Genomic DNA, 23,781 nt, shown 5'->3' with positions numbered 1-23,781 from the left:
CCTCAAGTTCATGGGAATAGTTTTCCTACTTAGAGTGTCTGCTGATTCTCTCACATGATAGATCATTTCCCCATGGAATTTATAAGTTTTCCTTGTTTCCTCTCCTTTCCTCTACCCTCAGAAAACCTGTGGCACTCTGGGTGTAAAAGTTTTATTACAGAATCATTTTACTTTTGCATTTGGTCTGCAATTACTTTTGATGTTAGTTTTCCAGCTTGGACATTCTCAACATTAAACTGGTAAATTCCAACCTCACAAGATTTTTGGTAGCCAAAGGCTTTAATTCCTCTCATATTTCCCATCCAGAGTTTCAAAAGTAACACATTTTCTAGTCATATTACCTGAACTAGTGAATAGGTTTTTACCAGTCTCCTTTTGCCACAGTAGCAGCCTTTTCTTTCCAGAACCCCTGCTTGAAACAAGGATGTCTGTTCCAGCTCCATGTCTCACTCAGGCTTGATGCTGTATTTTCCATATTTACATGGGCATTAAAATCTTAGCCTCTAATCCTCTTATCCACTCTAATATCTTCCCAAACCATAACAGCATCTGCTCCTAAATTTACTGCTCAAACCTAAAGCTGCTTTTATTTCTGCCAAAAATAATCTTTCAACTTAATTTATATATTTATATTTTATTTTTGTACATTATATTTAGTATATCTATGTTTTGTAACTGTGGAGTTGAAAGGTGTGTGTAGTTTATATCAATTCAGCTGACCTTGCTACCAGAATCAGAACACTTTTTAAAAAACATATTTCTTTTCATCTATATTTGTGCATAGAAAAAAGCTCACCATGTTCACCTAGCGGTAATGACTTATTTCCAGAGGTTTGGATTCATGGAGGGTTTTTTTTTTCCAACTTTTTTTTGTATGTGTGTAAATTGCTTGGATATTTCAGTAACTACATAGTCTCATTTTTAACCTAAAAAAGTAGTGATAGAATAAATATTAGTGTCTTCCATGTCTTTTGTACAAAGACCAATCTCCTTAGCATGCTATTCAAGGACTTTCATGATCTGACTTCATTCTGTCTAGACCCATTTCTCACTAGTCTCCCCATATTCTCTAACGTTTGGCTCACTGGACAACCCACCACTTCCCACACACATCTCTTCTGTCACATTCTCATGACTTCACTGAGGTTCCTCCCTCAGTAGAAATCTCAGCATGTCCTCACATTCTCAGCAGGTCCCAGTATTACTTAACCTTTAAGACCACTTCTTAAAATCTCTTCATAACCCTTTACTTCCTCTTTTAGTCTCCCCACTGTCCTTAATATACAACATTTTCCATACTGAATCACATTTATTTGTCTGTCTGTTACCTCCGTTAGAGAAGGACAAGAACTATGTCTAATATTTTTATGCCTCATTTATTCAGTGAATGAGTTCATGAATAAATAAACGAAATGAATGTTCACAACTTGCTGAGTTAAAAGCATGCTTCTTGAGGATTTCACACTGGGTGGGCTGCAGGTTCAGTTTGAGATGCCAGAAATTTTTTTTGTCTCTCTTATGTCCTCTGAGTGCTAGTCAGTTGGGATGTTCTAGTAGCCCTGGATAGCTGTGGAGAAGTCCTTAGGGAAAGAATAGCCAATGGTATTCTGTGATGCCTTACACATGAACTGCCTTCGTTGTCATAGCAGTTTCACAAACAACATTCATTCCATTGACTCTATTGAAGTAAATGATACCCAGTTTGTAAATGAAAAAGCTTATGTTTAGAGCATTGGTCGCTTAATCAAAGATTCAGGGAAACAACTTTGACATAGATCCTCTGTTGCCCAGTGCAGTGATTTGTGTTCTTTTACCATCTACAACTCTGTAGGAATTCCTAGTCCCACTGTAGTAGGACTTACAATGCCAGCTATGATGGTGAAAAAGCCAGGCTTGTGTCTACACTGCAATGCCAGCTTTCCCCCTGAACTGCTGGGTGCCTTCACGCCATGCCTCTGGCCTTCCTGGTTGTTAATGTGCAGCTTCATTGTCTTCATCTCCAAAGTGAAGAGGTAATAACCTCTCAGGTCCTTACTCTTGACTACTTCAGGGCCTGAGTCTCTGCAAAAATTTGCTGAAGGAACTATGCATAATTCAAGTTCTAGACTTTTCCTCACCACCTTTTCTAGACTTTTTTCTGACCTAGGCTTAGCACCAGCTCCTGGAGTGCTGCCATTAGGAATCTGAATCTTTTGACCCAACTACATCCATGCTCTGTTCTTTTTACCATGATTCCTTTTTGACCTTAGAATGTACCTTCTTTTTTTAGAGGCCAAAGGGAGCAGTTATGTAACTGAGAACAGCTATACTTAACCAAAAATTGCAATAGCAATTTAAGACAGCCCACAAAAAAGAAAACTAAATCCACCAAGCATGGTGTATAAACCTAACACAGACATGGCCCGCCTGCTTTCTATTTCCCTTGCCTCCTCACACACCAATTCTTTCGTTAAAGCTTTATTATTTCATTATTCGGCACATTTTCAACAAAGACAAAACGATCTGCTCCAATTGCCCAACTGAAAAAGGGACTTTTTAACTGAGATTTTTTTTTTCCTTCTTGTTTCAATTTCATCACATTTTAACACCTTGCAGGTCATTATAAGGGGTAGAAAGCGAGCCTTTTTTCTTAAGGAATCAAAGGACAGTGAACATTATGAGATAGTCAGAATGCTATACCCTGAATGAGGTAGAGGAACTAATATCCATCACTTAGAATTACTTGCAATGCTTCCATTAGTGTAAAATGAATGTGTTAAATCAAAATGCTACTAAAAGGCAAAATAGGGAGACAAAATCCACATGCACTTATTTGCAGTCTTCATCCAAGATGAACTGGAGCTGACTGGGTTCAATTCTGAATAATTGTTTTATAATTGTATTGGATATTTAAAAAATAGTGGAGCTCTTTTGTCACTAAAGAAAATAAAACATGTACCTGCTATCAGAGCAGAGAGTAAGCACAGCCATAGTGAAAGTTCGTACAGCTGACAAATAAAAAACTCACCAGGGCTGACTAGTTGGAGTTGACCTATAAATATGGCATGGATACAAAGAAGGAAAGTTGAGTAAAACTGCTCAGTTTGTTTTACTTTTCTGGTGAAATGACCATTTGTTTCCAAATAGTCCCAAAGCTCATGTCTTTAACGGCCATTACTCCACTGTACTGGCATGCTGCTGAGGGCTCTGCTTATTCCCTAATTATTGAAAAAGAGCTGCTGGAATTCATTAAGAAATTATAAGTAATATCTCAAGTACCTCAAAACCAAGTTTGGCAATATCCTTAAATCTTGCATCAATGGAAGACTCCCTTGGTTTGCTCTGAAACAGACGAGAATTCAACAATACTGAAACCACCTAAGCCAAAGATGAGGCAGCCAGTTATTTTCCAGTAATTGTCGTTCCCATGACTTCTTTTTAAAGTCCTTCAAAAAGGCACATAGGAACAAATCAAATTGTTTTTAATAGCGGACACCAATCAACAAATCTACCATTTAAACTACAAATTATGTTCAGCTAATTAATATGATAGAAGTAAGCCACTTGGATATAAAAAAAATCACGAACTCTATTTTGAGTTACTATGGAAAATAAAATGTTAAGTAGAGAAGTCACATTTAAGACCAAGAGATTCTTAACTTTTTTTCACTATTAATTTAACTACTTACTAATCCAAGACAAATTCTATACCAGTAAGCATTGTTACAACAAATATTTCACTCTGGCAAAAATATTTCTTGGCACTGGCTGAAGCCCAGAAAAACTCACTGTCAAATTCCAATAGGATTTTAGTTTGAATACTTCTAAAGTTGATTATAATGGACTTTGACATCATTCTATCCCATTTTCCATCCTTGAGAGTTGATTTTTTTTCAGGCAATATAAAGAACTGTTTTTCTTATATAATTTTTCCTGTCATCTATTGAGTCTTTGATATGCCTTAGGCATGACTACTTTATGTACATCATCTTAATTATCTCAACAACTCTCTGTACAAAAACTATTATAATCCCTGAGTACACAGGGATATATTCAGAAAGAACTGAGATACAGGGAAATTAAACATTTTGCCCTCAGTCACACAGCTGGTAAATGATGGAATACACATTTCATCTCAGACAATCTGCTTCAAAGCCCATGCTTTCCATATATTTGTTACCCAGCCCCCTCCACCATCTCACACACAGTTTTCCTCTACTCCAGCATCTCGGATCAGTTACAATTTTATTGTTATTTAAGACTGTAATCCACAATTTACATCCAGGATAAGCTTTCTTCTGTAGACAATAATCAGATTCATCAATACACAAGAGGGAAGCATCCATACATACATGTGCACGCACATGCACACACACATTATACGTGCTTTATCTATGGGAGTTGGGGGAGACAGAGAACTATAAAAAATAACTGAAGATCCAGACCCAGTGCAACAGATGCTATTCAACAGAGATGAATGCAAGCCCCTAAAGTTCGGTCAGACACTCTGCTAGAGCTTATTATCTTCCCGGCAGGCGTGCAGTGCCTGACACATAGTGATGCTTAATAAATGTTTATAGAATGACTAAGGGAGGAAGTAAGTGAGTGGTGAGTAAGTGACACTAACAGGTAGGGCAGATCTGGCTCCACATATAGGAAAAAGAGCCAGTGGTCCTCACTGATGGTAAGGTTAACGTGAGTAAGTGAACTGACGTGGCCACCAGCAGCTGTGAGGCAATACAGCCTATTTATAGAAGCTTCTATCTCAGGCATGGTGGTACAAGCCCTGACCTCCTTTGTTGCTCAGTGCTGTGGGCACGTGGATGAGAAGCTCCGGAAAGAGTGTGGGTGAAAGTGAAAGAATCAGAGAAGTCCTGCCATAGGAAAAGAAGACTCAGGGAAACCTGGTTTTCAAACATTGCAGGGCTGTCCAGGAAAAGGGATTAGTCTCATGATACACAATCTGAAGGTACTGAGCTAGGAACCACAGCTCCGTGGAAGACACAGGAAGCTAAATTTGGATTCAAAGTTCAAACAGACGCTTTCCATGTCTTCCAGGGGTTGTGACCTCCTGCTTCCTTACCACCTCCCAATCCAGAGCATCTTGTAAAGTCCAGAACTAAGTTGCAACTTCTCGGAGAAGCTTCCTTCCCTTTAGTGGCTCTTTCCTTCTACCAACTTCACAATCTCCTCTAAACAACAGTACTGTCTGGGCTCCCTCCCTTGGTCATTCATTGCTCTGATAAATGCTAGAAATCTAAAGATGAGTAAGACTAGGCTATCACCCTCAGGGTATAGTCCTGAGGGAGACAAAGAAAACAAGGTGACAACATAACTGGTGCAACAGAACTGTGCACTGAATATTGTTGGTTCACAGAAGACAAACATCCAGATAAATCTGAAGAATCAGAGAAAACTTCCCAGGAAGCTAAGGTTTGCCTTTTCTTTCCCTGAGCTAAATCTAAAGAAAGTTAGGAAACTGGGTAAAAAAGAAAGAATGCTCCAAGCACATAGGACAACTAAGGATCCAAAAGAATGTATCCTAGGTGACTAGGGAATACCAATGCCAGTTAGGAACTTGGCCAAGCAAGTATCTTATTTCTTTAATCTTTGTGCTCCCCTGGTGCACACTTCCCAATACACAATGGGTTGCCAATAAATAATTGCTTATTTAACTAGAATAAATACAAGGAAAAAAGGATCATGATGTTCTCTGATCCTCATATTTAGATTAATAAGAACATGGCTGGAAGAGTCAGTTGGTGGTTGGCTGAGGATCACCATTTATAAAAATCTGGGTAGTTGTGTGGCAGAATGGGAACATCTGGAATCGGGCTAATTTGGTTTGAAGGCCAGTCTTGTGACCACATAAACATCACATTACTTTTGAGCCTCAAATTTCTCATCTGAAGGCAGAGATACTAGTACCTACCTCACAGGCCTGTTTTGTAGCATTGTTTGGTTTAAGATTTATTTTTTATTTATTTTTTTATTATTTATTTATTTATTTTAGAGAGGGAGAGAGCACATGTGCAATAGCACAAGTGGGGTACAGGGGTAAGAGGAGAGGAAGAAACAGACTCCTCGTTGAGCAGGGAGCCCAACACGGGTCCAATTCCAGGACCCTGAGATCATGACCTGAACTGAAGGCAGATGCCAAACCAACTGAGCCACCCAGGTGCCCCCATTTTGTAGTTTAAATGAGATAATAAAAGTAAAGCCCAAGAAAGCTGTTAATACTAAATGACACGTAAGTCATAGATCGAATGAAGAGTCAGAGGAGTATATTTGAATTAAAAATTAAGGAATAGGAGAAATTCTCAATTTTGTGAGGCTGTCTTGGGCCAAAATGACATCCATTTTTACCTAATGAAGAAGAAATGGTTTATGAATTACTGAACCTTGTTAGTACATGAGGCTCAGACTCGTTGGCTGGTTCAGTTAGCAGTGCAAATTTACCATTCCCCGCAATTAGGATGTGTTGCTGACCTTACTAACCTTTGATTGGGTGCCTTTATCATACACCGTATGGAGAAGGTCAGCTGTTCAAAGAAGCAGCCATCATCATTTCTTCCATAATCAAACAGGTTAGAAAGTCTTAACTAAAACTGGCGATTTCCTTAAAATTATTAAAGAAGGTAAGATGCCAAGAAAAGCAGACTCTAACTGGCCATGTCCATATGGTAACAGTATTTAAGTATGGGAAAGGGCTAGTGACGAAAGAGAAATCCACCAGTGATGTTCACATGATGCTCAATGATGGTGGTCAGTCAAGAACCAGAGGTCTGCTTGAGCAGGGGGCATTTGTTCAGAAATCTGCAGATAGCACGCATAGTTTTCAGTCTGGGATGCCCATCCCATCACATGTCTTAAATTAGCCAGACATGGTAAGTATCGAAGAATTCCACATGAGCAATCCCAAAACAAAAGCCTTTCATTTAACTATTTTTCTTTTCAGATGATGTCTTGTAATGTGAACTGGTGCAGCCACTCTGGAAAACTATGTGGAGGTTCCTCAAACAGTTAAAAATAGACCTGCCCTACGACCCAGCAATTGCACTGTTGGGGATTTACCCCAAAGATACAAATGCAATGAAACGCCGGGACACCTGCACCCCGATGTTTATAGCAGCAATGGCCACGATAGCCAAACTGTGGAAGGAGCCTCGGTGTCCAACGAAAGATGAATGGATAAAGAAGATGTGGTTTATGTATACAATGGAATATTACTCAGCTATTAGAAATGACAAATACCCACCATTTGCTTCAACATGGATGGAACTGGAGGGTATTATGCTGAGTGAAGTAAGTCAGTCGGAGAAGGACAAACATTATATGTTCTCATTCATTTGGGGAATATAAATAATAGTGAATATAAGGGAAGGGAGAAGAAATGTGTGGGAAATATCAGAAAGGGAGACATAACGTAAAGACTGCTAACTCTGGGAAACGAACTAGGGGTGGTAGAAGGGGAGGAGGGCGGGGGGTGGGAGTGACTGGGTGATGGGCACTGGGGGTTATTCTGTATGTTAGTAAATTGAACACCAATAAAAAATAAATTAAAAAAAAAAGACCTAAAAAAATAAATAAATAAAGTTAAAATGGACCTTGTGATATGCGACTGAGACCCTTCTCATGTCATCCCTGCTCAAGCTTTGGTTTCAAATAACTCTTTCCACGACCTGTTTTACCTCTGTGCTTGTCCATCTTGCTGTACCCTCCAGGTAAATTAAACAGACTTCCATTCTCTACTTTAATCTTTGTTGAGTTATACTGTATTCACTAAACCAGAATGCTTTTCTCATCTCAAGCTGCTAACTTTGTTTGATCTAACCCAGACCGGGGCACCTACATCATGAAAGTTTCCCACATTTAGCCATCCCATCACCCACCAGAACAATCCCAGTCCAGCCATTCCTCCTCCACGCTCTGGGAGTTAAGTCATCTGGTTACATTTCAGTGGATGATATGTGTCTGTTTGTCTCCTCTAATGGCTTGTAAGGCCTTGGGGGTCGAGCTCATGTCTAATCTTTGCTGCATACATCTGTACACTACTGAATACATCATTACTGTACATTACTCTAATCCAATGGGGACTCAATAAAAACTTGTTGACTGACTGATTTAGCACGGGGACGATTATTACGTAAGCCACTTTGGTAAATAAATTTCAAATAATGACCAGCTCACACAAATGTTTTACTAGCTCACCCTCCCCACGGAATTAATATAAAGAATGAAAATCAGCAGTCATTTCTACTTGCCCAACATTAAATGTTAACTCGCCCCAAGAGACTAGCTATTTTCAAGCCTAATTTCAAGTCAAAATGTCTAAAATGGTTGTCATTCTTGGTGACATGCTGGGAAGATTCAAGAACTAAGGTATCAAATCAGTCACTTCCACAGGTTATTAACCTCGACCCTGAACATCATTATTTCTAGCATATCACTAATAATTCTAGCAATTTATTTGAGTTCATGTTTATTCAATAAAAGGGACTTATTCCCAAGGATATTCTAACAAAAAATTTGATTGGTATTACTTTATAATTTTATACTTGATTGGAATAAAATTAGAAACCTTGGTTTGATTTTTGTTATTCTTTAATAATTCAGTTCATTCAATATAAAGGAATGTAGCCATAAAAAGAGTTATCTACCTACTTATATATCTGAGGCACAAAAAAATTTAGAAATAAATTTTAAAAATAAATTTAATGCGTAGTATCTCTCTTTTCCTTCCCCTTTTCTTTTCCCTTCTTGGAAGTCTGGGATAAAGGGGAGCAGGGCAATTTTCCATGTGTTTTCTGTCCAAGTTATTTTAGCATTCTGAGGTGAAATAGGACAGAGGACAACTGACATGGCTCACAGTTCAAGGGCAATAACTAGCAGATGAGTGGAGTCAATTCTAGTTTTATGATAGATACAATTTTCTTATCTAGAATGATTTTGAAACATTTTCAAGATTTTAGTTCTTATCTATAGGTGGCTTAAACATGTTTAAACAGTTCATCAATTGGTATTATAACAAACATCAAGTTAAGGGAAAGCGTTCTAAAGGTACTAACATAGTTGAGAATTACGATAAAGTGCTACACCAATTATATGTAGCTTATTTTGGAATGTGCATGAGAAAAATGATTCGCCTATCTTCTGTACGCTGTGAAAATATTCACCTGCTTGTGGTGCTCTGATATCTGTTCAGCAAATAAGAGTTTCAGTTGCATGAAACGCTTGCAACATGTCAGAACCCGGAAGGTTTCTTCAAGTCAGGTGCAGCCTGATTCATGGTGACAGCTTCTCTGAAGTTACATCCTCTAAGAAGCAATAACTGTCATTTGGGGGCCTTCCGGGTGAAAAGGCACAACAGAACCAAAGAGCTAGAAGGTACAATCCACACAGCAAAAGAAATGCTCGAGGTCTCCAGGGCAATGAAGTGAGTACTTCAAAGTACATTTGACTTTAAAGCTGATCTATTTTCTCCCCTTATTTCTTGGGCAAATATCAGCAAACACAAGAGAGTGTCTTCAAATATGAGCCACATAGAGAAAAACTTCACATTCAACACATCAGACTTTCAAACTCTCTGTATATATATATATATATATATATATATATATATATAAATGGAAATAATTAGACTCTGGATCAGAAAAAAAAAACATGACAGAACAAAGAAAGAGCATGATCTAATATCAGAATAAATTTAATAAATGTCATTAAGTGAGATGATTGGTGATGAGTGAAGGTCATGCCCAGTTTACTTTTCACAGCTGACAGATCAAAGTTGTTCCTTCATTTGGGATAAAGACTGAATGCAGTTAGTTTGGCCTTGGAAAATCCTTTCACATAATATGAGGTCTCTCTAGGGTCTCCTATTTCTAAGGCACACAAATGGTCAGAAACAAGTGTCAGAGAGTCAAGGTAGAACAGGAAAAAAAAATGAAAGGGTACATCTCAATTTAAATGACCTTTTTGAAGTCCAGGATTAAATAGCGTGAGAATGCAGTTGCAGCAGAGTATGACACACCCGTGAACATCACATGGTGCAGGGATACAGAGAAAGATAAATAAGACTATGTCACAGAATGATGGACTAAAGCAGGCGTTAAGGGGACATTGTCCTTGACCACCCATCTGCTTCAGGAACCCTCCGCCCTACCAGGTCACCATCTAGCCCATGGTTAGAAAGTCTCCATTGATGGGGGATGGGGACCTCTCCAGTCCTGCTGTAGCCATCCATGCATAGCTCTAACAGAAAGTCCTCTCTCCAGGACTAGAAGTCTAGCTTCACCCGTCCTGTCCTATTGTTACCCCTAAAGACCAAACAGAACAAAATCTTTTTTACCACCTAACATTCCTCATCTATCTGAAGATAGTTCTCTCATCCCCAACATCACCACCTCCAAGTCTTCTCAATCCCTTAAATTTTCTTCATAGAATATTGGTCCAATACTCTTTAATATTCTGCTGAGGCTCTGTGATTGCAATACAATTTGCCTATATCCTTCTAAAAATATAGACCTGAATACAGAATTTCAGAGACAAAGTTGACCTCATCTGTCTTGTTCTACATGCTCCTGATCCATTTAATCCAACCAAGATCTGATCAGTGCTATTGGTAGTTGCAATAGTCACTCTTCATCAGTGGGGTAAACATTCCAAAACCCCAAGTAGAGGCCTAAAACTGCAGATAGTGCCTTACCCTATATATACTGCTTTCCCTATTCATGCATATCTATGATAAAGTTTAATTTATAAGAAAGGTACAGTAAAAAAAAAAGGTACAGTAAGAGATTAAAAATTAATAAAATAGAACAATTGTAACAGTATAGTAATAAAAGTTCCATGGATGTGGTGGTGTCTTTCTCAAAACATCTGGAGCACATTTGACCATGGGGAACTGAAACTGTAGAAAATAAAACCATGGATAAGGGGGATTACTGTACTATCATTTGGGTGACTGTTTTCCATTCTGTGATAACTAATAATTAGTACTTTATATTTAGAAATTGCTTTCATCTTTATATCTCATTTAAATCTGACAGCAATCTGTAATAAAGATGTTATTTTCACCATTTTCAGATGAAACTACAATTTACAGGGGTTAGGTCAATTTTTCCTGAACCACATAAATAAGCTACAAAGTTAGGACCCAAACCCAGGTCCTCTGACCATAAACCATGTACCTTTGTGACTATATGACTCTACTTTAGAGCCTCTGATGATGCCTCAGTGATATAATGATAGATTATTGTCAAAGGCAAAACCTCCAGAAATTAGTTTCCTGCCCTGCCAGTGTGAGAACCACATCCTAGGATAGAATGAGGGCAACATGACACGCTAAGTCATGCTGCCTCTTTTTCAAAATGGTCACAAACCATCCTTTTAATTATTTATTCTAGATTCTTGCCTGTATTTGACTTCAAACTCAGGGGCCTGTTTGTGGTATTATTCTTTGATTTTTTTTTTAATCAAGACTATGTTTTCAATATTTCAACCTTTCCTTTCCTGCACTCCAAAATCACCAAAAGATCACCAACTCCTACTCAAATTCTTTTTAAATTCAGATCTCATTTTGTGATCTATTTGCTATTAGTTAAAGCTTTAAAACATCCATAAAAGTAATTACTTGCTTCATGCCTCAATCAAAGACAACAATTTAAGTTTCTTTTAAAATGGCAGGATGCCTGGGTGGCTTAGTGGTTGAGCATCTGCCTTTGGCTCAGATCGTGACCCCAGGGTCCTAGGATCGAATTCCGCATCGGGTTCCCTATAGGGGACTTGCTTCTCCTTCTGCCTGTGTCTCTGCCTCTCTCCCTGTGTCTCTCATAAATAAATAAATAAAATCTTTAAAAAAATAAATTTATTTTAAAAATTTGAAAAGACTAGGCTGAGAACAGAGTGCTGGGACCTCTGTGACTTTTCTCTAACTCCAGAGCAGGGCAGGACTCCCTAGTTGGTATATCAAAATCTACATTGTAGGAATTTGGGAATGTGTAAGGCTGAAAAAGAATTTTACACACTATAATTTTATATTGAAAAAATATTGATCTCCCATTACAAACAGTAAGAACTTCAGGAGTTTTCAAGTTTACTCATGAGGACCAAGGATTTTGAAAATTTAAGACATCTTACCTGAGTTAATAATATTCTACTCATCAAGATCCTTGAATATAACTGGGTAGCTAGCTAAAAATCCAGTTTATAATTTCTTTCCTTGTTAATACAATTTCATTAGGGACTTTGCCACATGTTTCACCCAAGTCCAGGTACTCTACTGCCTTTCTCTCATCTTCATAGCTTCTTTAAACACTTTCTTCATTTGGTTTCCAGGAAACCATATCCCTTTGGGTTTTCCTCTCACATTTCTGGCTACCTCTTGCCCAGTTCCTCTTCAATTCTTTGACAGCTGAATTTTGAAGCATCCCAGAACTCAGTCCTTGTATCTCTTCTCTTTTCTAGCCACACCTACTCCTAAATTATCTCCTCCAGACTTACAGCATCAGCGTGCTATTGCCTGTAGCCCGACTCTCCCCTGAACACCAAGTCTGGATATCTATCTATGTGACGACATCTCTGTTGGAATATCTAAAGATTTCCAGACTTAATGTGTTGACTACTGAGATTCTGGTAGCTGCCCTACCTCCGTCATCACTGTAAACTAGCTCTTTCTGCAGCCTCCCCAACTTAAGACGTGAAAACTCATTCTTCAAAAAATGAAAACGCCATTCTTCCATTCCCTCAGGCTAAAAATTTGATTTTTTAAAAATCAGAATTCTGCTCACTTAAATCCATTCCTTAAATAGCTCTAACAACAATTTGCTCAGCAATATCATTCCCTAGTTTTTGTAGGATTCTGAGACACACTGGCCAAAATTCCTGAACTAATTTAGGACTCAGTCCTACCTTTCTCTACTTGGATTTCAGTTTCCTTTTAATTTTTTTTCTACCCAAAGATCATTGCACTAAACAGAAAAGACAAAACAAAATAAAACAACCCAAAAAACAGCTAAGCTGTTTCTCATTCATGTGTCCACATATGCCACTTACTACAAGCAGGCCTGCCCGGCCTTGGTCTTCTCTCCCTCAAAACTTGAACTTCTTTTTCATGATTGCTAGGCTATCCTGAATGCCACAGTTTGTTTAGGTGTCCTTCTAAAATCATTCTAAGCACAAGCTACTTACACTTTCATTGTTAAACCCTCTGCTTTCCATCTTATATTTATCGTTTTTTAAAAAAATTAAGTCACTAGTCTATTTCTAGTGATCTTCTTCCTCTGAGAATAAACTCAACTTCACAGAAAAATTACACTTATGAGAGTACATACTGAATGTCTGTGTCTCCCCCATAATTCATCTGTCACAGCCTAGTCTCCACTGTGTTAGTATTTGGACGTGAGGCCTTGGAGAGGTGATTAGGTCATGGAGGTGGAACCTCATGAATGAGATTAGTGCCCCTGGAAGAGAGACCCAGAAAGGTCCTTTGCCCCTTCTGCCGTGTGAGAAGACAGCAAGAGGATGGCTGTGTATGAATCGGCAAGTGGGATGTCACCAGACAGTGAGTCTACTCGTGGCTTGATCTCGAACTTCCCAGCCTCCAGAACTGTGAGAAATAAATGCTTGTTGTTTAAAGCCACCCAATCTATAGTATTTTGTTATAGCAGCCTGAATGGACTAAGAGTCACGTGGCTCTAAGCCACGTTCTACATTTCAGTTTACATAATCATTAGGCTCAACTGTAGCAATTAGAGATTTCACATCAGAATGAACAGTCTCAATAGAAATAGAATCAAGTTACACCATAAACAAGAACTTCCAAAGAAGTTTGGAAAAGGTATCAGACCTTTTTATTGCCATCAACATAAAGAGTAAATGAAGCTTATTAAAAATAAATATATGAAATAATTATTCACGAAAATGTTTTAAAGTCACTCCTAATGACCAATTACCCTATTTGCACATATTTGTGTTTAGGATGGAGCCAGACCTGTGTTGACATGTTTTAAATTCAAAATGTCGGCAGTGTTGTAAGTTAGTGACGTGACTCTTTCAAGTGTATCTTTGTTTAAATGGAATGTTTTCTGAGGCTATCAAATTTTTCAAGATACATTTGATAATATCCCACAGATAAAAATGATAAGTCTTTCTGTTGGATTTGGACCTGTCTGTATATAAGCACATGACAGATCGTCAGATGACTTTCCTGTACGTATATAAATGCATGGCAAATAGTCACGCGAGTCACTTCCACCAAAGACCTCTGCCCAAGGTCAGGTAGTGCTGGTCATTCTAGCATGGCCTCTCATGTCTTCAGCCTGCCTTGGTCATCTATCCCATAAAGTAACTTCAAAAAACTATATCTCTTCCCATCTTTTAAGTTGAAATCTAAACTTTTCATCATTCGTTTCAAAATAAATTTGTTTTATGTAAAAAATGTCTTAAAAATGTTATATACTAAAATACAGGGAAGATTGAAGGTTTGATCTCAGAGTAAATAATTCATTACACTATGTGATAAAATAGGCCTTTACTACCTTATGCAATAGCATGCTAAATCCAAAAGAAGTCATGCATAACTTTTATCTGCGGGTGTTTATGAATGTATCTCGAAAAATGTAATAGTTCCAGAAAACAACCCATTTAAAAGATTAAATATACATTTAGAAGATTCAGAATTACTAATCTAACATGTGAGTGCTCTGAATTCAGGACATCCCGATACAGATCCAGCTCTACCCTAAACAGAACTATAAACAAAACAAGAAAAGATAAAAACCCCATCGAATTGAGAGACTTTGATGAATCTTTAAAGGAGTCTTCTCCAAAATAAAATTTTCTAATTATTACTTTGACCATAAAAAGCCTAATATCCCGGCATACCACAGTAAGATTCTACTGAGAGATAAATGTGAGTGCAGGTTAGTTTTCTGGGAGTGTTAAAAAAAAAAATGGTAGCATTGTGAGGACTGACAACTGACTTCCTTAAAACCATCTGCATACTGACCCCCCTGGAAAGTCAACATACACTCCTGGGGAATACACACAAGTTTGAAGGCTTTGGTCTTAGTTCTTAAACTGAGGACTGCTGCCTGGGCCTACAGCCCCTCATCATTCTGCCCCATTCCTGCTACTTTAGAGATGGTCTTCCCAGGCTGACAAGATTGCAGGCCTTACGTACACAGCCTCTCTTGCGTAGAAATGTTGCGAGTTCTTCCCGAAGGAAGCGAGTGAAGAGAAGACTAATTTTAAGGGCCAAGAGAGTTGGACCAACTGAAATCATTTACTTAGGAGAGAGATTTGGTGACCTTACAGACCTCAAGAGTTTGGATTTAAAATATTCTGGTCCACCTATTCCCATGAAAAATCTTAAACTCTTCCTAAGGGTAACCCAACTTTCAACTGAGTAGTCACCTGTTCTCACAGGACAGCCTAGAGTTTTTATACATTGAGAGGAGGAAGAAAAGTAACTTCTAGAATGTTCTCTTGGAGGTCTGGTATCCTAGGACAACAGATTCCTTTTTAGAATTTTGCTTGCCAGGGGTATGTGGACGTAGGTGTGTATGTAGTAGGCTGTGTGCTGCATCTGGGTGTGAGAAAGAGAGAGAAAGGATGAGAATGAGTAAGATCAAAGGAGACTTCTGCGGTGACTTTGGAGGTGATGCTGTGCTAAGAAAAAATTACTACTTCTCTTTACAATAAAACAGAGAAAGAGTGATAACCGATGTCACTCTAAAGAGCACGACACCAGCAGACGGTGTGAAGTGAGGCTTCCATTAGTCATATTTGCAGCTTTTTTTAAAAAGCTATTATAAAATGTAAACTTCTATAAACAATGCGAGGACTATCCTTTCAAAACACAAGCAGTCCTTAGGGAATCAGGAGTCAAACCATTATATTAAGGCTATAAAATCAGTGCAAAGAACCAAAACAAGATGCCACATTTTCATAAAAACTTGATTAAATGAGTACTGGGGTGGATTCCCTGGCACTAAATGCCAAACTGACTCCTTAGCAAACAGAGCAAACAGTCATATACAACTTGGGGAATAAGATTTAAAAAAATATGATCACAGTCCTTTCCTAAATCTTCTTCTACAGAAGCTACAGTTGCCTAGCAAGGCCAGTGAAGAGCCCCACTTACATATCAAACATGTGAAACTCAACACATTTTCTTAAAAGATGAATTCTAAAAGGGCCTGGAATAAAGCGAGGAAAATCAAGCTTAAGAGCTGTGTGATTTTAGGTTACTTTCCTGTCTCTAAATCACAGGTTGCTCATCAAAATGATATTGCTTACTTCATAGGGTTGGTGTGATGATTAAATTACCCAGCCTGCAGCACTTAGTGAAGAGTGCATAGCATGGTTAAATATTCAAAAAAAAATGGAAGCTACTGCCATTATTAATGACTAATTTTGAATCCTATCCTTTCTACCAAGCAGCTGTATAACTTTGAGGAAGTTATTTAACCTCTCCTGAGCCTCCATCACATACCTTTTAATACTCTAAAGGATTATTAGGATGCCCGAGTGGCTCAGTTGGTTGAGCATCTGACTCTTGGTTTGGCTGACGTCATCATCTCAGGGTGGTGAGATGGAGCCCCATAGACAGCCTTATGTCAGGCTCCAGGCTCAGTGGGGAGTCTGCTTGAGATCCTCTCCCGCTCTTCCTCTACCCCTCCCCCTGTCCACACACGGGTGCACATGCGCGTGCTGTCTCAAAATAACTAAATAAATCTTTTTAAAAAATACTCCAAAGGATTGCTATGAAGGTTAATGACACATGAAAAAGCCCTTAGCACACAGCCAGGCATATAGCAGGTACTCGTGCCCTACGATCCTTTTTAGTTCTTTTCCTTCAATGACCATATCTGGTTTATAAACAGATGACACTCAACAACGACATGACAAGTGGAAAGCAAAGATCCTTTCACCGAACACAAAAAGTGTGAGCTTTGAAAGACACACTGAACTCCATCTAAATTTAAGACATATTCATTCTTCGTAAGATACCTATTCAGAAAGTGAAAAGGCAAACCACAGGCTGAAAGAAAACACTTGTGTGAAGGACTTGCATCCAGAATACATTAAAAAAAAAAACTAAATAATAAAAAAAACCTCAATTTTAAAAAATGGGCAAAAATAAATTTGAGCACTTTACAAAACAAAACAGGAAGGTGGAACCTAAGTATATAAGCCGATGTTCAGTGTCATTAGGGAAATGCCAACTAAAACCACAACAAGACCCCACCACACCACTAGAACAGCTAAAAGTTTGGAAAAGTGATGTTACCAAGAAGGTGGAGCGACTAGAACTCTCCTACATGGCTGTTGGGAATGCAAAATGATAGAACCACGAGAAGCAGTTTAGAGCTTCTGCTAATATATATATAGCACACACTTATCAGACCAGGCAATTCTATTCTTAAGTGCTTATCCAAATAATTTTTTTAATTTAGTACACAAATGTTTTTAGAACTTTTATTCATAACAGCCAAGGCCTCTGCATTATTCCTACATGCAAATGTCCATCCAAGGCTAAGCAGATAAGCAAATCTTGGTCCATCAATAGTATCTCACTGCATCGATTTAGCAACAAAAAGAAACTACTGACACATATACCAACACGGACGAATCCCCAAAACGTGGACGTGACCCCACAAAGCCAGACATACCAAGAGCAAATACTATATGATTTCACTTATAGGAAATTCTAGAAAAGACTAACGACAGTGACAGAAAGCAGGTCAGACGCCTGGGACCTGGAGTGGCTGCAGAGGGAGGACGTGAGGAAAATCTTGGGGGTAAAAGAAGTATCCCGGGTCTTGACGGTTAGCGAGCACAGCTGTCAAAACTCATCAAACTGTACTGTGAAATGGGCGCGCTCTAGCTGTATGTACATCACACGTGACCAAAGTTGATTTTTAAAAGTTCACGTGCCTCTATCCAAGATGCCAAAATCCAAAAGCTCAGGAAGTCGAAAAGCTTTCGCTAAGCACAACATCTCTCTGAGTTGGCCTGGTTCTAAGCTATTCACAGTCTATGCTCGTTCCATGGAGCGATACTATTCATACATTAAACTGCAAATAATCAGAGAGCTTCCTGAGACCTGGCGAAGGGTAGACATATAACATGTACGCGGAGTCACTTTTCTAAAATCTTCATACTCTGAATTCAGAAACAGACCTTTCCCAGGGGTTTGGGGTGAATTATAGATTGATCTTCTTGTCCCTAAGTCAAGAGGGAGAAAGGAAAAGGATGGAAGGAGAGACAAAAGGGAGGAATGTTTTCCTGGTGCCAGCACAAACCAAACCCTTTATAACCAATCTTCTTGCCAAAGTGTTTTCACCTTCGCCCTTCTGCAGGACTGGTAGCCGCTCTGGTCTCTGGGGACGGCCACCAAATGACTCCCCTGAGCCCTCACCTCACACCTGAGACACTAAAATGTATGCAATGGATCAGGTTTCCTTAAAAGATTCTGAGCATTCCCGCTTTAGAATCTGGTTCCAAGAGCAAGCACTGCTGGGCCCCTTTATCATTCCTGCCTCAGAATTAAGAACCTGGGGGAGAAGAAGGAGGGAAAGAAAAAAAAAAAGATGAAAGAAAAACTATTTTGAGAATATGCCAAATAGTGAATTTTTTCACACCCCTCTCCCCCTAAGCCTTTCCACAGAGGGGTGGTTCGGATCTAAACACTTCAAAGCTCTTTTGATATCTGTTTTCTCCTCCTCCATATATCCCCCACCACAGAGAAATGGAGAAAAGATCCATATTTTGTTGTGGGGCCTTGGAATTAATTTAAAGCAAATATTTCCCCTAAAATGTTTCAATCCACAAAATGAGATTGTTTTTCAAGTTTTTATTTTACTTATTCTGTTTCCAACATGTTCTAGTGGCAGCCTCATGTGTAAACTATTGTGAACATATTAAATTAGAAACACATTTCTTATTGTTATCTTTACCTCTCCAACTTCAAGTCTTCCCTAAAATATCTTGTGACCTCCGTGGTACCACAACCCTGTCACATAAATTTTACGTCCCTTCCTCCTTAATTAGCCATGGTTACAGAGCAGCAATTATGTGGTACAGAATAGGGAAGTCTCAGTGCTTCCTCCGAGAAAGGGTTAAATAGATAAATATTTGGATCAGATTCCCCTAACACCTTTGGATTAATTGGATTTGAGGCTAAAAATAAATTACCCAATAGGTTAAAATGAGGTAATGTTGAAAGAACTGCGTGAAAACTACAAAAAAAAAAAAAAAAGCAAGAGCTTCACCATGAATAGCTAAGAGCACCTTACAAAGGGAGAACAAAACAGGTTATGTTCCTGAACTTGATGAGCACCCCTGGGGACGCTCACCAAGTTACCCCCGAGATTGAGGACGGTAATGTTTAGCCCTTACAGCTTGGGGAAGGCAGATTTACAAAACAGAAAAGGAAAGTGTTCCTACTCTTCCTGGGAGATGAGCTAAGCAGATAAAGGTAGATGCTGGGACAGGGAGGGGATGGATGGTTTGGGGAAATCAGTTTGAGGAAAAAAGGCAGCTCCTATCTCCCTCTTGGAGACTCACTATGCTTATTAGCATAGCAAAGGCTCTGAAAAAGTCCTGCAATAAAGAAACCTATTTATATCCATTTAAAGCACAATTTCCCAAATTCACTTGGCCTCGGAACTCTTTGTGCATCTACTAATCACTTACAGAACTAGGGTTCCTGAGAACACATCTGAGGAAACTGTTCTAGGATATTATTTTCTCGTCTTTTGGTGTTACTGTTCAACAGATGAAAACAAACCTCCCAGGTTTGGCCGACAAGTTCAAAGTCATAGGAGAGGGTACGTGATTTTGCTCTTCTAGCTCTTGTGCTCTTCTGGAAGGACAGCTCTCCCCCAGCACTCCTGAAGCATGTCTGCTGGTGACCAGTCTTGGCGACATCTCCGTGCAAGCATCAATATTGGTCTACGACAAATCTCTTGTTAACTTGGGCTACCACACCTGGAGCCGCTGCAGGGTGTCAGAGAGGGGTTATGCGTGGGGGCTCTCGTGCTAAACCGCCTGGCTTCAAATGCTCTGCTGCATGTTACTCATCATCTGGGGGCCTCAGTTTCCTCATCTGGGTAATGGGGTGACAACACACGCAGCTACGTTACCGGTCCATTGTGAGAACAAAATGAGTAATATAGAACTTTACACTAGATCCTGGCACACAGCTTGTAGAAGGAAGAAAAGGATGAAAGAGGGAAAATGGGAGAGAAAAAGACAGAGGAAGAGGTAAAAAGGAGAAATTCACAGACTCTGTTTGGTGTTCTGGGCATGTGGGGAGCAAGCACATAAGGACCAAAGTCATGAAGAGAAACGGAGCAGCTCTTTATTAATAGCAAGGTGACCCCAGGAGACTCCGTACCAAGTTCTCTGCTAAAATGGGATGGAGTCCAGGCTTGAACACCTAAGAAGGGCCTCCCCCTCCCTTTCTCACAGACCAAAAATAATTTTGTTTATAAAGCAGATACGCCTGTCCTACCAGCTGAGGCACAGACATGGGGGGCGGAGGCTGGGCGGGGGGGGGGGGGGGAACTTAGCCAGACCTATGCAGAGAGCTAAGCCCAATCAGGCATTCTTGCCCCTCGAGAACAGAAGGAAAATACGAAAGAGATGCCACCCAGACGCAAGACAAGGGAGACGAAGTACGTGCCCTGGCCCCAGGACCCCAGCTTAGGATTTGGACTATGGGATATTCACTATAAAGAAAACGTGCTACCTTGCACATGGAATCTGTGAGCATTTCATCTATACTCTATCTAAATAATCTATAAAAATAATACAAAGGTATTTACCAATTTATCAGTATGTACAGAACAAAATTGTATTTCTATAAGTTACCTTTTAAATTTGGAAATGTCCCCAAATCCCTGATATCAGCACAGCTATGTCAATATTCCTCACTGTGCTGGAAGTGCAGAAAAACACCAGGTGGAAGGGGGGAGAAGGTGGGGAGTTCTCATATGGTAAGTGCCTCTACGTCCCCTGATAGAGCTGCTGCCGCCAGCACAACCGGCTCACTCCCTTACCCCTGGAGAGACGCAGCCCTCTTCTTCCCTGGACCATCTTTTCCCACTGTCCCGGTTTTGCCTTCTCACATCTTTTGAGGCACCGTCTTCAGCTTTGGTCACTGCAGCTCAGCAGAGGGACATGGTGGGAGAAGGGAAGAAGTGGGGATCAAGGAACAGAGGAATCAGTACTGACTGTCGGCCGAAGACTGAGTTCCCATGTTGCCGGTAAAGGGTAAAGTCACCAGCATTCCTCCTCTCATCCATAGCTAGTTTTGTGCCCACTTACCTGTGCATTAGAAATCACAACTCATACAACAGAATATGCCTCAGCCATCAGGAAGGATGGATACCCACCATGTGCTTCGACGGGGATGGACCTGGAGGGGATGATGCTGAGTGAAGTCAGTCAGTCGGAGGACAGTCATCATATGGTTTCACTCATACGGGGAATATAAGAAATAGTGAAAGGGATTTTTATAGGGGAAAAGAGGGGAACTGAATGAGAAAAAATAGAGACAAACCATGAGAGACTCCTAACTCTGGGAAACAAACACAGGGTGGTGGAAGGGGAGGTTGGTGGGGGGATGGGATGACTGGGTGACGGGCACTGAGGGGGGCACTTGATGGGATGAGCACTGGGTGTTACACTATCTGTTGGCAAACTGAATTTAAATAAAAAATAAGATAAAATAAATAGTACCCTACATGATAAAATGAAAAAACAAATCAGCACTCACAAATAGAAAATTGCTACATCTTCCCAAAGCCAGTAGGTACATTCTCAGGAATATTCCCTCTGATGACTAAGAATCCTCTCCGATATTGTGACAGGGTTGGGTTTCTAAAGGCACTGACCTTGATCCTTCTTCTCTTATTCAAATTAACAGCTGCCTGAAAGTTCAGGATACAGAAAATCTGTGCCTTCGTTGCCAAAAGTCACCATTGGGCCACTCTATACACCTTCTGTGCTGAGCACACATGTTCTAGTCTCAGATGTGCTAATGAGAGCCAACGATCCATGATGGAGTCATAATGGCCTCAGACCCCTAACCGTGTACAAGGGGTTTGCTAGCCAGTACCCTGAGTGGCTCAGTACTGCCTTGAGGCACCAACTATGGCCTTGTGACTAAGTATAGCTAGCTTTGGCGTGTTGTGTCCAGATGTTGAAAACTGGATACAATTCTCAAACCAAGACATGGCTGTGGGTGTCCGAGTAGGTCATCCATGTACAATCTGGGTATGGGCTCCCAGGAAACCCTTTCCTTTCCCACATCCTCAGTGAAGGAGATTTTCATCCAAGCAGGCCTAGGAATCTCAGGTTAACTGCCCTTAGACTCCTTCATCACGTCCCTTACTGGGTAAAATGGAGCTCAGGAGTGCCAGAGCAGCTGAGTCTCTGGAGCAGGAGGTGTGGCTCGACTCAGGTCTGGGAGGAGTCCTGCCTATGCTGTGACTCTTCCCAAAGGACACCCCATGAGGAGCGGTGGGGGAGGCTAGACCTTCTGGCACTGTAGCCACAGGAGGGGCTGCAGCAAAGCCCTCCCTCAACAGACACTGAGGAAAGACAATCATCCTGTCATGTTGGACACCAGGTTCTCTCACTCCACTAGACCTAGGTCCTACCACTACCTAGGTCCTACATTCTGCAACTCTGGGTTTAAAATCACAGGTCTGAGCAGGCCCTACAGGTACTAAACAGGATTGGTTTTGGCATGCACCATCTACTGGATCTGACCCAGTCAGCCCCCCTGAAGTGACACCCAAGTGTGTTACCCCAACCCTTCTAGATGATTTCTAGGTCATGTACCTTTCTGTCAGAATGGAAGCTTAGAGATTCTACATCAATACCTCCCCCTATAATGTGAAGCAGCTGGAGTCGCTCTTACTAAAAATGGAAGAACCAAACTAATATCCGAGAGGCTCCTCCTCCCCATTACAGAGTAATATCCTATATAAAAGTCTTTGAGCTCTTCCTCTTTCTAATTAAATCGACAAGCAATTTTGATAGAGTAGACCATCTCAGATCATCTGACTGACAAATACAATTGCCTCCTGGTGGCAGGTACAATGTCTTACTCATCAGTATGTCTTCAGCCCGCGGCACAGTGACTAGCACATATGCTATATATATACTTTGCAAGTGAATGAATGTTATTTCTTCTGACACATTTTTTATTCAGTTCCTCTATGAATGAACATAAGCCTCTAAACCTTTATATTTCTCTTGCCGAGGTTCATGAAGAGTCTCTCTCATCTAAGTTTGGATTTGTCTTCTGAATTCTAATTAACATGCTCCTTACTATAGCCTCTTCCTTCTCTACTACCTCCAATTACTCAATCTGTTCTATAGTCTCAAAAAAGACTTCTCAGTAAGTCTCAGATCTATCTACTTCTTTCCATCCGCTGTGCTACCACCATAGTCCAAACCACCTTCATTTCTTTCCTGGGATTCTGCAAAAACTTCCTAACTAATCTCCCTGCTTCCAGTATTAACAATCCTGTTCAGGTACAAATCTGGCCATGTCACTCCTATGCTTAAAATACTTCAAAAAAAGAAAGAAAGATACTGGGGGTCCTGGGAACATGGTAACCTGAGTAAAGTGCCCACTTCAGCACTTCTGGAATGAACTGCTTGCTTCTCCAATAGCAGGTAGGTGCTGAGACCCATGTGAGAGAGCTTGGATCCCACAAAGTCCCTTCAGACAGAGCTGGTATAGGATTCCCTTCCCTGTGGTCTGTACAGTACAGTAGA

The 23,781-nt window shown here is 40.0% G+C and overlaps 1 long non-coding RNA gene across 1 annotated transcript; it reads right to left on the bottom strand.

Moving 5' to 3' along the window:
• Window positions 1-1,375: 1,375 nt before the first annotated feature.
• Window positions 1,376-15,460, bottom strand: LOC112650833 (uncharacterized). The gene is made up of 4 exons (XR_003130489.3): window positions 15,394-15,460; window positions 9,156-9,296; window positions 3,259-3,425; window positions 1,376-1,580 (listed from the first exon to the last, which is right to left on the bottom strand). It is a non-coding gene; the product is annotated as an uncharacterized LOC112650833 (long non-coding RNA).
• Window positions 15,461-23,781: the final 8,321 nt, after the last annotated feature.

This window comes from Canis lupus, chromosome 29 (assembly GCF_003254725.2).
Source record: "Canis lupus dingo isolate Sandy chromosome 29, ASM325472v2, whole genome shotgun sequence".
NCBI lineage: Eukaryota > Metazoa > Chordata > Mammalia > Carnivora > Canidae > Canis > Canis lupus.
Note: the sequence above shows the minus strand (reverse complement) of the source record. Positions and strands in the feature narration are given on the sequence as shown.